The sequence below is a fragment of the Rhinolophus hipposideros genome (assembly GCF_964194185.1).
Source record: "Rhinolophus hipposideros genome assembly, chromosome: 9".
In the NCBI taxonomy this organism is placed as follows: Eukaryota; Metazoa; Chordata; class Mammalia; order Chiroptera; family Rhinolophidae; genus Rhinolophus; species Rhinolophus hipposideros.
The window spans coordinates 54,624,678-54,637,487 of NC_138055.1; positions in this window are offsets into that span (position 1 = coordinate 54,624,678).

The following is a 12,810-nucleotide window of genomic DNA, read 5'->3' on the forward strand; positions in this document are numbered from 1 at the left end:
AAGGAAGAAGGGGTTGAGAATTCTTCTATCCCTGATGACAGACAGGGATCCCGGGGATGAATCCAGGTACTTGACTTGGAAGTTCCGGCTTGAGCAAGACTGCCCTTTTTTGGTTTTCAATTTTGTCTTTCCTAAACCAAAGGAATTGAACTAGAAAATCCCTGAGGTTCCATCTCCAACACGTTCAGATTCCTATATAGGAACTCAGTGGGGAAAAGCACCGTGGGGGCTGGAGCCCATGTGTGGGGCCAGGACTAAACAAACACTTGGTAACTAGGATGAGCTCAGCACTCTGGGGGAAAGGCTTTGCAGGGGGTGATGGGAAGGAAGCCAGGTCAGGCAAGGCCTGACCCCAAAAAATGAATGGATGGACCCATTCATTCATTCATTCATTCATTCAACTGTGTATCTTTAGAAACTAAATCCTACAGGGGAAAAAAAGAAAGTAAATCCTAGGAATCTGAGCTTCTCATTCAGGAAAAGGCTCTAATGAGAGTGTGAGTTCTAGATGTCTAGGAAGGGCAAACTGTCATGTCCCTCCTTAATTTTTGAGGTATTATGGGAAAAATTAACATTTAAAGATATGTACCAAGGTACTTGACAAGTACCAGGTACAGATCTGAGCATTTTACAGATTTTACCTCATTTAACGTCAAAATAATTCTGAGGCAGCATTTTGTATATCTTTTATGTCAATTTCCCTATTTAATCTTCCCAACAACCCTCTACAATTCATAAGGCCATTTGATTGATGAGGAACCTGAAAAAGGAGGAAAAGGGGAAATTAGATTTTTAATAGGACTTTTTGATTGCTAAAGGTGGGAGGCCCTGGAAGGAGTTAGGGGATTCTCACTTCCCAGGAAAATCTTTTCTGGCTCTGGGTTCAGGATTGGCTTAGCTGAAGGGAGGGTAGGTGCGTGTTCCAGCCCTTGACAGATAGGAGATGAAGATATACACAAACATCACCAGACATGTTACAAAATCAGGAGAAAATGGCACTCTGTTATCTTTGAGAATGTTTCTGAGAAGTCTTTGAGATAGAAACAATCATAGGGTTGGGGGTTACTTTAAATCTGCAAAAAGATCTTGAGAGGCCAGAGGCAGAATTCTGAGTGAACAAGCTGCCATTTGTTTCCACTAACTACTGGCCCAACAGCAGGCGATAAGGAAATTAGATATGTAGTGGGACTTCCCTATCATTTGGTACTGATAGGGGACGCCTGCCTCCTGTCGGTGATTGTAAAGTTAATGCATTCTTCCATCACCAGTTCACAGGAGGTATGAGTGGTAGCGATGGTGGAGGGGGGATGGTAGTGGAGGTAGGGTGGTTCACCTGCTTGACCTCTGACCAGCTAGAAGAGCCTGAGATTTCTGAGGAGGAAATTTGCCACATGGGCACTTCGGGGGAGGGTCCAGGAGTTTGGGCTCCAGCCTGGGGTGAAGTCAGAGACATAAATCACACCTCCTAACTGCCCATTTCCGTTTTGAGCTCAGTTCCCTGCCAAAAGCCCAGTGATTCTGCCAGAGGAGTGAGTGTGGGGATGGGGGAGAGACCAAGGAGTTGGAACTGGGTGGTTGGGAACTGGAATTAATAGGAATTAGTTGGGAATACAAATCTGGTTTCATTAGCGTCATGAAATGGGCCCAGGGTCAGGGCTGGTAGGGCACGGAGCCCGGAGATCTTAACAGAACTGTGTTGTAGACTCCTCATCCCACTAGGGACACACCCACAACCACACCCAGTCTGCTGAAGTCTCTTCTCCCCAAAATAAAATAGCTGGGACTTGCCTAGAGGCACAGACACCTACAGAGACACACTCCCCACTCTTCCCTCATCTAATCCCAGATATTCCAGGGCAGCAAGCAAGCAGCACTACGTAGGAGAAAGGGGTGGGGTGGGGGGTTGAGAGAGGTAAGAGTATCCTGGATCTTCATTAAGAAACACCCTCCACTAGTGACCTCCTATGTCATCTCTTTTGCCCTTCCCCACTGGGGAGAGGTCTGGATGATCTTTTCTGTCACTTTACGAGAAGCTTGGGGGTCTGTTGTCTTTCTGGTGTGCAGTACCACAGTGGTGGAGGAGGTGAAGCAGGAGGCACGAGATGGATTGTGCATGTTGGGTGGGGTAGGTGTTTGAGGGAAGGAAGCCGAGAAAGCAACTCAGACAATGGTGTTTTCCACTGGCTTGGGTCCAGGTTGCTGGGTCCCGTCTGACCCTAAGAGCACTTCCTACATCCTCCTTTGGTCAGTTTTCCACTCAATACTCATTCCACTCAATACTCAGGGACTTTGGGGCATAAGTAACCTCATCCAGACTGGAACCATCCCACCCAGGCCTAGTGTTCTCTTCTATGTGAAGGAGTTTGTCATGGTCCCATCATGGTATAACTATAAGCACTTAGACATCTAACAGGAACCATGATGCTTCTATTTGGGGCTAAATTTGCCTCATTCTGTTCTCTGAATTGTCTATTTGCATCCCCATTAGTCTGGAAGCTTTAATGGAACAAGAATTGTGTGTCAGTTGATATATCCAGCCCTCAGGCCAGCATTAGGAACATAATATATGTTTTTTGATATGCAAAGTGACAATATAATAATACTGAAGGAGGGGAGAGCTTGAGAAAGCTGAAATATCTTTTTTTCCAAGAAAATGGGAGGGCATAAGGCCACTTAACTGAGGGTAAACTGGCATTCAAGTCTTCCCTGCTCTCCCACCTCTGAAAACGAGAAAAAGCGTCTTTTTAACATACCGTCTATTGCAGTCGAGTCTCCATGTCTCAGTATTGTCTCCCTGATGTGCTCAGTGAGGCTTGGCTCCTGTGAGTCCAGAATCTGGCGGAAAGCACTGTCCTCTGTATCATTCAAGGGCCACCCAAGCCCTGCAGAAGGTTCCCCAGTTCATTCTAACTCTCAGTAATGTCCCACTCTTCTAAATTCCTGCACTCACAGTCTGGACTCTACAGTCTAACACTTAATTACACAGGGTATTTATAAAGTCCTTGTGCAACTTAGAGATTGCATACATTTGTATGTACACATGATAGAAGCAACTATCAATATTGTATGAAAGCATATTCCATAGAATTTTTAATGCTAACGTTTGCTTTTTGTTAATGTGCTTTTAATTTGCAGAGGAAGGGTGTATGTTATACTGGAAAGAAGACGTGGCTTTGTTTGAATGCTGCCTCCTTCACTTAATAGATATGTGACCTTGGCAAGTTACTTAACCTTCCTGTATTTTCATCTGTAAAATGGAGATAATACCCTCCTCGTAGATTTGTTGGGAGAATTAAACTGACATATGTACAATTACCTACCACAGTGCTTGACTGCAAATATTAAAGCCTCATTCAGTCTGTCTGATGAATCTGAAATCTATTCGAAGTCTGATGTGTTCTATGAATGGAATAGAATGGATTTTATAGGTCAATTTTCAGCACAGACATTACTTCCTCCAAAAAGCCTTCCTTTTTTTTTTTTTAATTAAAATGTACTGGAGTGACAATGGCCAACAAACCTATGTAAGTTTCAAGAGTACAATTCTGTAATATATCATCTATATATTGCATTATGTGTTTATCATCCAGAGTCAGTTCTCCTTCCATCACCATATATTTGACCCAAGACTGGATCCCCACCCAGTACCCCAGATCTCACTACTCAACATTGACCCCGTTGCATTGTATCTCCTTGTTTAATGGTCTTCCCCAGCAGATTCAGTTCTGTGAGGTAAGGATCTTGTTTGTTTCTGTTTTTCCATTGACTAGCACATTGCCTAGGTCAGTAAATATTATTTGAATAAATTGAGCCTATTTAAAAAAAGCAATGGTAAACATAACAGTGATTTCTGAACTGTGTACCAAATAGTGTTGTTTTTTTTTTTTTTTAAAGATTTTATTGGGGAAGGGGAACAGGACTTTATTGGGGAACAGTGTGTACTTCCTGGACTTTTTTTCCAAGTCAAGTTGTTGTCCTTTCAGTCTTAGTTGCGCAGCTCAGCTCCAGGTCCAGTTGCCATTGCTAGTTGCAGGGGGCACAGCCCACCATTCCTTGCGGGAGTCGAAACCAACAACCTTGTGGTTGAGAGGACGCACTCCAACCAACTGAGCCATCCGGGAGCTCAGCGGCAGCTCAGCTCAAGATGCCGTGTTCAATCTTAGTTGCAGAGGGTGCTGCCCGAGTTGAGGAATCCAACTGGTAACCTTGTGGTTGAGAGTCCACTGGCCCATGTGGGAATCGAACCAGCAGCCTTCGGAGTTAGAAGCCTGGAGCTCTAACTGCCTGAGCCACCGGGCAGGCCTGGTGTTTTTTTTTTTTTTTTTTTTTTTTTAATAAAATAGTCCTCTAGCAAGATAGCACTTCTTGCTATCGTGCTTTTAATGTACATTCAATTCTTGAAATGTATCTGTAAATGTGATCCAATTACTTGTTAACCTTTGTCACCTAACCTGTCCTCACAGAACTATATTTTGTAGGTGTGGCAGAGATTACTGTCTCCCAGCATCCAGTCTCCTCTTCTTCCATTTAATAATATGACCCCCTCCACCCTGCCACCCACTCACTGAGTTTCATCAGGGTACATGGCTGTCAGCTGACTACTACTCTGCCTAGCCTCTCTTGCAGTAGTGGGTGGCCACATAACTAAGTTCCGGTCTTTGGGAGGTGAGTGAAGCAGTGTGTGTCACTTCTGGGTCATGTTACTAAAAAGGAAAGCAGATTGACCCCCACTACTTCCTCTTTCTTCCTTCTGCTTGCTGGGACATGGGGACAAACTAAGCAAGTCTTCTCTATCAGCTGCCGACTGTCTACCCCATCTACTTCTGCACTATTACTTTATTTGAACCACTTTATTTGTGGGTCTCTTTGTTATAGCAGCATGGACTACATTCTTTGAATAAAGATCACCATGCAGAGAAGGCCGGTTAGCTCAGTTGGTTAGAGCCCTGGTGCTCATAACACCACGGTCGCGTGTTCGATCCCCACATGGGCCACTGTGAGCTGCGCCCTCCACAACTCGACTGAAACAACTACTTGTCTTCGAGCTGATGGGTCCTGGAAAAACACACTTGAAAAAAAAAGAAAATCACCATGCAATTCATGAAATCTCTTAGCCTACTGTGAAGAATGTTTTCAAGGAGCTCAAAAATAAAATTGAACCAAGTTTCAATGAAAATAGGATCTGCTGAAGTCTAGTTTATTTAAGGGCATTTTGTGAAAAACTATGAGATTTGTTCTACCACGCGCATATTCAAGTTTCTTACAGGTTTATAAACATCACACCTCTTCTATTTAGCGTAATATATTATTTATGATAACTTTGAAATTCCAGATGGATTATGTGGTAGCCAGTCTCCAAGGTGGCTCAATGATTCCCATCTGGTATTCATGCCCTTTCTACGGTCCCTTCCTACACTGAATCATGGCTGGCCTGTGTGACCAACACAATACCATGGAAGCGACATGCGTAACTTGCCAGGCTAAGTCATAAAAGATATTGCAGTTTCCACCTTGGTCTTTCTCTTGGATCTTTTGCTCTGCAGGAAGGTAGCTGCCATATCATGGGGACCGTCAAGCAGCCCTATGGAGAGGCCCATGTGGAGAGGAACTGAGGCCTCCTAGCAAAAGCCAGAAACAAGTTGTCAGAATTTGAGTTCACGTATGTGAATCATCTTGCAGTACAAGGCGGCCAAGTTTTCAGATAACTGCAGCCCTAGGTGACATTTCCAGATAACTGCAGCCCTAGATGACATTTCCAGATAACTGCAGCCCTAGGTGACATTTTGATTGCAACCTCATGAGACATATCAAGCCAGAGACCTAGTTAACTGCTTCTGAGTTCCTGTCCACAGAAACTGTGTGAGAGAATAAATGTTTATTGTTGCTTGAAGTCACTACATTTTGGGGATAATTTGTTATGCATCAATAGATACCTAATATAAATTCCTTGAGAGTAGGATTCATCTGATACTCATTTTACTTCAAGTTATTGCATCAACCGCCTCCCTGCCCCCTGACTGGGAGATTAGAACATACTAAAACATCTGGTGGAATGTGAAAGGTGAAATGACATTGCCCTTGAAATTCAGCGTAATGCAACTAAATGAGAAAAAACAAGATGTAATCAGTCTATTCTGACCATGTTTTCTTCCCCGAGAGTATTTAAGATGCCCTAGGGTAGAAGTGAGAACAAGGAAGTAGAACTCAGGTCTCAGGTGAGTATTGTTATCTGTCATTCTGGAATGTTCCCAAACTGTCTGTTCTCCATTCTGAAGTGGTATATTTTCTTAAGCCTGATGTATAGGGAAGCTCTGGTGATGAGGAGTTTCCGATGTCCTATGGAAACTCACCTGGGCGAAGGAAGTGAGACAAGGGGGGAAAGTGAAGAGATGACTCTCTTCACAGAACAAATTCAGGCACGAGGCCTTTCCCAGGGACCAGGTGAACACTGCACAGGCAGCCAGAACCAAGAGTCAGCCCACTGTGAATGTGAATGTGCCGGAAGGGACTTGAGTGATGAAGGGCAGTTCTGGGGGCAATAGAGCAGAGATCAGAGACAGCACCGCATTAAACCCAAACTCAACATATGGATGTTACCCAGATGGATGTTACCTAGATGAGTGTCATTTTCTTTTTGACATCGTAGCTCTAGATTCTCTTAGTTACAAGGTTGACTAGAGCCTCCAGCCTTTCAGTGTATAGTGAACTGGGAGGCATGGGCCTCTGACTTTCAAATCCCTGTGGTGGTGGGTGCCTAGTGTGGGAACAGAGATAGTGGGAGTGGGGACATTGGGAACTCAGAACTGTCACTTCTCCCACTCTTCAGTACATGGTTACCCCCTTTAGCTTAAACGTAACTTATGCCTGGGGTCACATAAGGTTTTGCGGGTGCTAGACTGGTCACCCTCAACAAGGGAAAATCAATTACTTTTCAAAATTGATAGCAGCTGTTGGAGGAAGAAGATATTCTAGATACCATCTAGCGCAGTGTCCTGGTGTTATAGACAAGGAACCTGAGTCCCAGAGAAAAGAAATGACTTGCCCAAGGTCATACAGCTAATGTGGGATAGAATGTAGTGTCCTTATTCCAAATTAGCTCTTTCTACCATGCCACATTTGCCTTCACTCTACTTTGTCATATATTCCAATTTTTATCCCACTAACTCCCAGTGTCATTCTGGGTCATATTCAGAAAGGTTCATTTGCAGACTTTTCCACTGGAAGGGTGGAGAGCCTCTGCTTTTGTTTTTAGGTAGAGAGCATTATTCCCTTTTCCTTCCTCCCTTTCTCCTGTTGCTGTCAATGAGGAACGGAGTCTATTTCTCCATATGCAGGAGGGTTCTCAGAAGCTCTGGGCTTCATTCAGTTTCGTCCAGCTTCATTCAGCTTCCTTCACTCAGTGGAAGCTGATGGGCACATTGCCTTGGGATGCCCTTCATGTTGGCAGACTGATTGTACCCAACTGGTAGTCATGGCCTAGTGCCCATTGGCAGGGCGGGTGCCTATCCATGCATTAACTTGATGCCTGGCATCCATGGATGCCAGATGGCTGGCTGGCTGGTTACCTATCCTGCATCTTGCCTGGTCTGCTGGTCCTGGTCTGTGTTACTTTTAGATTTGTGTATGTATGGGAGTTTTAGGAGGGTGGGCCCTCCATGATTTCAGACACTGGCACTTCCAGATCGGCAGGAAGAACAGTTCACTGCCAGCCTAGAATCTGTGCTAAACAGCACAGGATCCAGACTTCAGGTAAGTGCTTCAAATGTCTCTGTGATCCCTCCTTCTCGTCCCCCCCCCCCCCATACAGTCCTTTGTATCGTCCCTTCCTGGTCTGATACCAGAAGCTGCAGGCCACGGTCTCAGGCCAAAAGTTTAAGAGTGGGAAGGAGGAGAACTGGGGGGACTAGGACGCGGGAAAGGCGCCTGCTTACTCTCCTGACAGGCTTCAGAAGACTATAGAAGCTACCCAATCAATCCCCTGCAATCCCAGGCAGCCTTAGACTCTATCTCCATCTGCTGGTCAGCACAAAGATCAACAACCTTCTCTCAGCTCTTTCTTTAGAACATAGACTAACATGTCACGTCACCGATATTCCACCTTTCTTTCAAGGTTAAATTTTTCCTTCTCAGAATCTGTTGAGGTTACAGTTTTCTCTCTTGGGAGACTGCCCTTTCAGGAGACTGAATAGTAGGGAGACCTGGGTACGATGTCCTCCATGTGCAGTCCTTGCCCTATCAAAACCTCTCTCAGAGGCTAAAGAGGCTCACCTCCTTGCGTCAGTTGCCCTAGGTGTAGGGTGGTTGAAATCTATGCCCCTCCTCACACTGGTTAACTGTGTCCACGGACAGAAGTGGCAGGTAGGTGGGGTTACAGTTGGGCATAGATCACAGGGTCCCTGCTAGCCTTAGGGAAGGAGGAAGGAAATCTTAGAGAAAGAATTGCCCTTTTTTGTTTCGCTGTCCCCTATGTGATTCAGATATGGGAGAGCCTGAGGGTGTCCTCTACTGTTCTCAAGATATTCATCATTCTCTTCATTCTCTTCTTTCCATCCCATTAGCAAAGACAGATCCATTAGAACCCATGAACAATCATTCAGTCCATTTTGAAACCAAGGGCTAGGGAATGCGGAGAGTCCCTGGGCTACATCTTCAGAACTGAAGGTCAGTTTATAAGTAGTGACCGCTCTCAAATGAATCCTTTATTGGTGAAGTTGGACAATGTCAATACATACCCTCAAAATTGATCAGAACAGACGACAATCTCAATCCGTGGCGGTTATAGGGCTAGGAAAACAAATCAGATCCAGAAGTTTACGCTTCTTTCCCAGGTGACACTGTGATCTACCCAGGTTGAGTAAAAAGCAGACATTTAAAAAAAATGTTTGGATGCCTGACCTTGACTGAAAGGATACGCTTTAAGGGTCTTTCAAATTTTTGTTTTAAAGGGAAGAAGTCAAGAAGCTAAAACAGTGTATGGGGATGATCTATGCTGCATGCACTTCATGTCACCTGTGTGTTAGGTAGCTTCAGTTTATTCATTATAGCTAAAATGTAAGGATGCTTATTGTGAACACTCTCGAAAACGTGAATGCATTGCCCCCCATTTATACCTTTAAATCATCTTATGATTTAGGCACTGAACCTTTATTATCCTCATGTTCATAATCACCACTATGCTATACTCTTTGTGATCAGTATGTCAACTTTTTAAGGACCTGCCTGAGTCGTTAAAAGCTCAAATAATACAATTATCTTCCTTGTAAATTCCTTAAAAGCCTTTATTTATTCAAAGTGATATGTAGTTTCAGAAACTTTGTGCATCATAATTATACAAGTATACGGTGTATTGTGAAAAATAGATTCCCGTGTGCTAATTCTAGATATTCTGATTCAGGATATCTGAACCAAAGCCTAGGAATCTGCATTTTAAAATAAGCACCCAAGTAATTATGATGTAGGTGATATTCGGATTATGCCGTTGACTATAAATGGCCTGAGGGTAGGGCTGTAACGATAACAAATCTTCATGTGTACATCCCATTTAATTTGGCTGCATGTAGCAATAGATGGAACACTGGAGTCTGTATCATCCTTGGCTAAGAACTAAACCCTGCTCATTCACTCTGATCTCATTTTTTTCTGTACGAAGGAGAGGCAGCCCTGCGGCCTGGCTATCTGGTAGAGGCTCTTAGAAAAGAGGTTGTGTTACATGTGAAGTGGCCTTTTCTTTTGCTAACCTGAAATACCTCTGTGCAAAGGTTTGACAAAGGCTGTACAGTTTTGACACATTGGCCCTGGTGATTCTGCAGTCTTCACCGGAGAGGGCTGAGAAGAATTTGTTATTTTTCTCTACCTTTTGAAATGCACAATGCAGGGGGCGGGGTAAAGGGAGGAGAGTCAGGGGCTAAGTTAGAGGTGGTAAACAAGCTTTGAGGCAAACTAGGAAAGCATATTAGCAGGTGAGAAATGAAGGGCAGCGCGGCTCCTGTAACAGCATTCTCTGAAGACAACACCAGTCTCTTATTTTGAAGGAAATAACAACAAAAAACAGTTTGGCAAACTGACCCTTGGCTAACATCTGAAGGGTTGTCTGGAAATGGTGTTCTGAAAAGCAGTTTACATCAGAGAAACAAGAGAATGAAGAACAAGTGTTAAAAGGAAAAAAAAATCAGGCCAAAAAATACAGCAAGCACCTCAAATAGCCCCAAGGAGGCTGCAGGGACCTGGTGGAAAACTCTATTTAATCTCTGGCCTACCTAACATAGCCTAGAGGATGCTTTTAATGCACTTTTTATAACAAGCTTGGCTTTTGAGGTTGTGATGAGCCCTCTAGCTCCTAGAATCAGTGACGGTTCTTTGAAGAATTTCTCTCTCCTTTAACTCCTGGGGACAGATTAACCAAAACCCCAAATTGGGAAATTAGGGAACTCCGAAGTTGCTCTGTGTGTTTTAAAAGACAATATTTAATTCAACATGATGAAGGCAAAAAACCACTTCACTTTTCTAGGTGACTTTCTCCCCCCACCGCTTCTCTCACCTCATCTGGATGGCCTCAGAGTCTTTTCAGGTTGACAGAAAATTTTGCAGAATGATCAAAAGCAAACAAGCTCTAGAAATGGTGCCACAATCTTCCTCTTTACTTGAAAAATGCTTTTTTCAACTGAGTAACTAGAAAAACAAAATTTTAGGGTTGGACTGAACCTTGGGGGTCATCTAGTTCAATCTCCTCACTTTGTAGAATAGAGGAATGAGACACCGAAAATTTAACTGACGTTTCCAAGGTCAAAGAGTTATTCTTAGACTCAAGTCTATACTGACTCCTAGTCCAATGTTACCTCTTAACTGCTTTCATACCACATTTCTCAAGTAGTTTTTGCCTGCCACTGACCACCTAGTACTCAAGTCCTGTAGCAACACATTGCTGACTTTTTTGGGGAGAGGACGGGAAGGTTGGCATGTGGTACTTTTTTTCTGGGAATTTTGAAAGTAAATGATTTCCTTAAAAAAAATATTGACCTCAATCTTATTACAAAAACAGACATTCAAAAACCCCAACATACCCTATACAGCAAATTCTCAATGCTCCAGGTACTGATTATCCAGTTTCCTTTTCCCTTTCTCTGCTGACCATGCATTTGGCTGTTTACATTGGTCAGTAGCTCTGCAAAAAGTCTGATCCTATATATGTTGTGGGATTGTTTGTGGCAGCTGCCTGATCTCTGGATTGTAGCTACACTGCTATGTTCTCACTCAGTATTCCAGACGCTAGAGCTCCCTTGATGTAGTGTTCTAGGAGTCACTGCTAGAGGGCCCAGCTATATAGCCCGCTCCTCCAGTTCTTCAAATGATTTCGTAAGCACTTAATAAATCTGTCTTAAATTTCCTTTCTGCTTAAAAAATATTGATATTGAGAGTGGTTTCTGTTTTCCTGTTCTAAGATAATTACAACACAACTAAGTGCTAGTAAAAATAGTACGAACAGAGGATAGCAGGAGCCTAGACTAGAAAGCTTGGAAAAGTTACCCACAGAGGTAACATTTGAGTTGGAGCCTGAAGGTGGAATATGCTAAGCAGAAAAGTGTTGGGAAGGGGAGGCAACTTGAACCTTTTAGGAAACAAGATGTGCCAAGGTATGGTCATTAAAGAGCACAGTGTGTTAGAGAGATGGTGAGTTCACGGCTAGACTATGAACAGGGCAGGAAGAGAGGATGTTGGAGCAATTATGAAATGCAGGGGATTCAGGCTACTGCCTGGAGGGGTAGCAGACCTGACTGCAATTCTGGTTCCTACATATGCGTAGTAACTAAGTAACTGTGGTCAAACCTTGTGTAATCTATGATCCTGTTTCCTTATCTACCAAATGGAGACCTAATAAAATCTACTTCACAGGGTTATGTGGAATTCAATTGCCAATGCATATACTTTGTATAGTGTTTGGCATATACCAAGTGCTCAAAAAGCCTTTGCTATTATTATTAGGTAAACTGAGAACAGATCACTAAATATCTTGAATGCTATGCTAAGGCAGGTGGAAGATAAACTGAAATGTGGAAAACCTAGTGGCTAAAAGACAGTTTAGGAGATTGCTCACTAGTCTAGGCAGGAACGGTGATCTAAAATAAGGCAATGGCAGTGAAGATACAAAGAAATGCTTGGTTTGAGAAGTCATCTCTGGTATTGAAGTGCCAGGATATGGTGACTAAATAAATGTGAGGGAATTCTGAAGAGACTGGGACAATAGTGACATCATTAATTTCCTGTATGAAGAACAATTCTAGGTGGTAACTGAAGCTCAAGGCTCTAAGCGCCTCCAAGCCCCAAGGCCTGTTCAAGGAGGGTGGTCTTAAGTAATTCTTTTGTGCATAACATTGATATGGCTCCTTCCCTAAACATCACAAGAAACCTGCTGCTTTTTGAATGCCCGAGGGAGTAGGACTAAAATAGACCTCTGGTCTTGCAAATTAGGAGGTTTAACGGAGACAGTGAGAACAGAGTAGGCAGATTGCAATGGATTAAGGAGTAAGCCGGAACTGGAGACCAATTATAGACAATTCTTTCAAGAAATCTGGCACTGAAGGGAAGGAAGAGGCAAGCAACAGGTCAAGAGGGAGTGTGGAGGGTTCTATATACTGGTTTACTGAACATGTACACTCTTCTAGTGTGTACAGAAGGTGGAAAGCTAAAGACTACATTTCCCACATTCCCTTAGAACTAGGGTTCAGATGTGATTTCAATTTTGCCAATCAGATGCACCAGTGTTATCACTTAGATTCTGAAGCCAGCAAGGGTTAAGACAGGGTGCAGAGCATG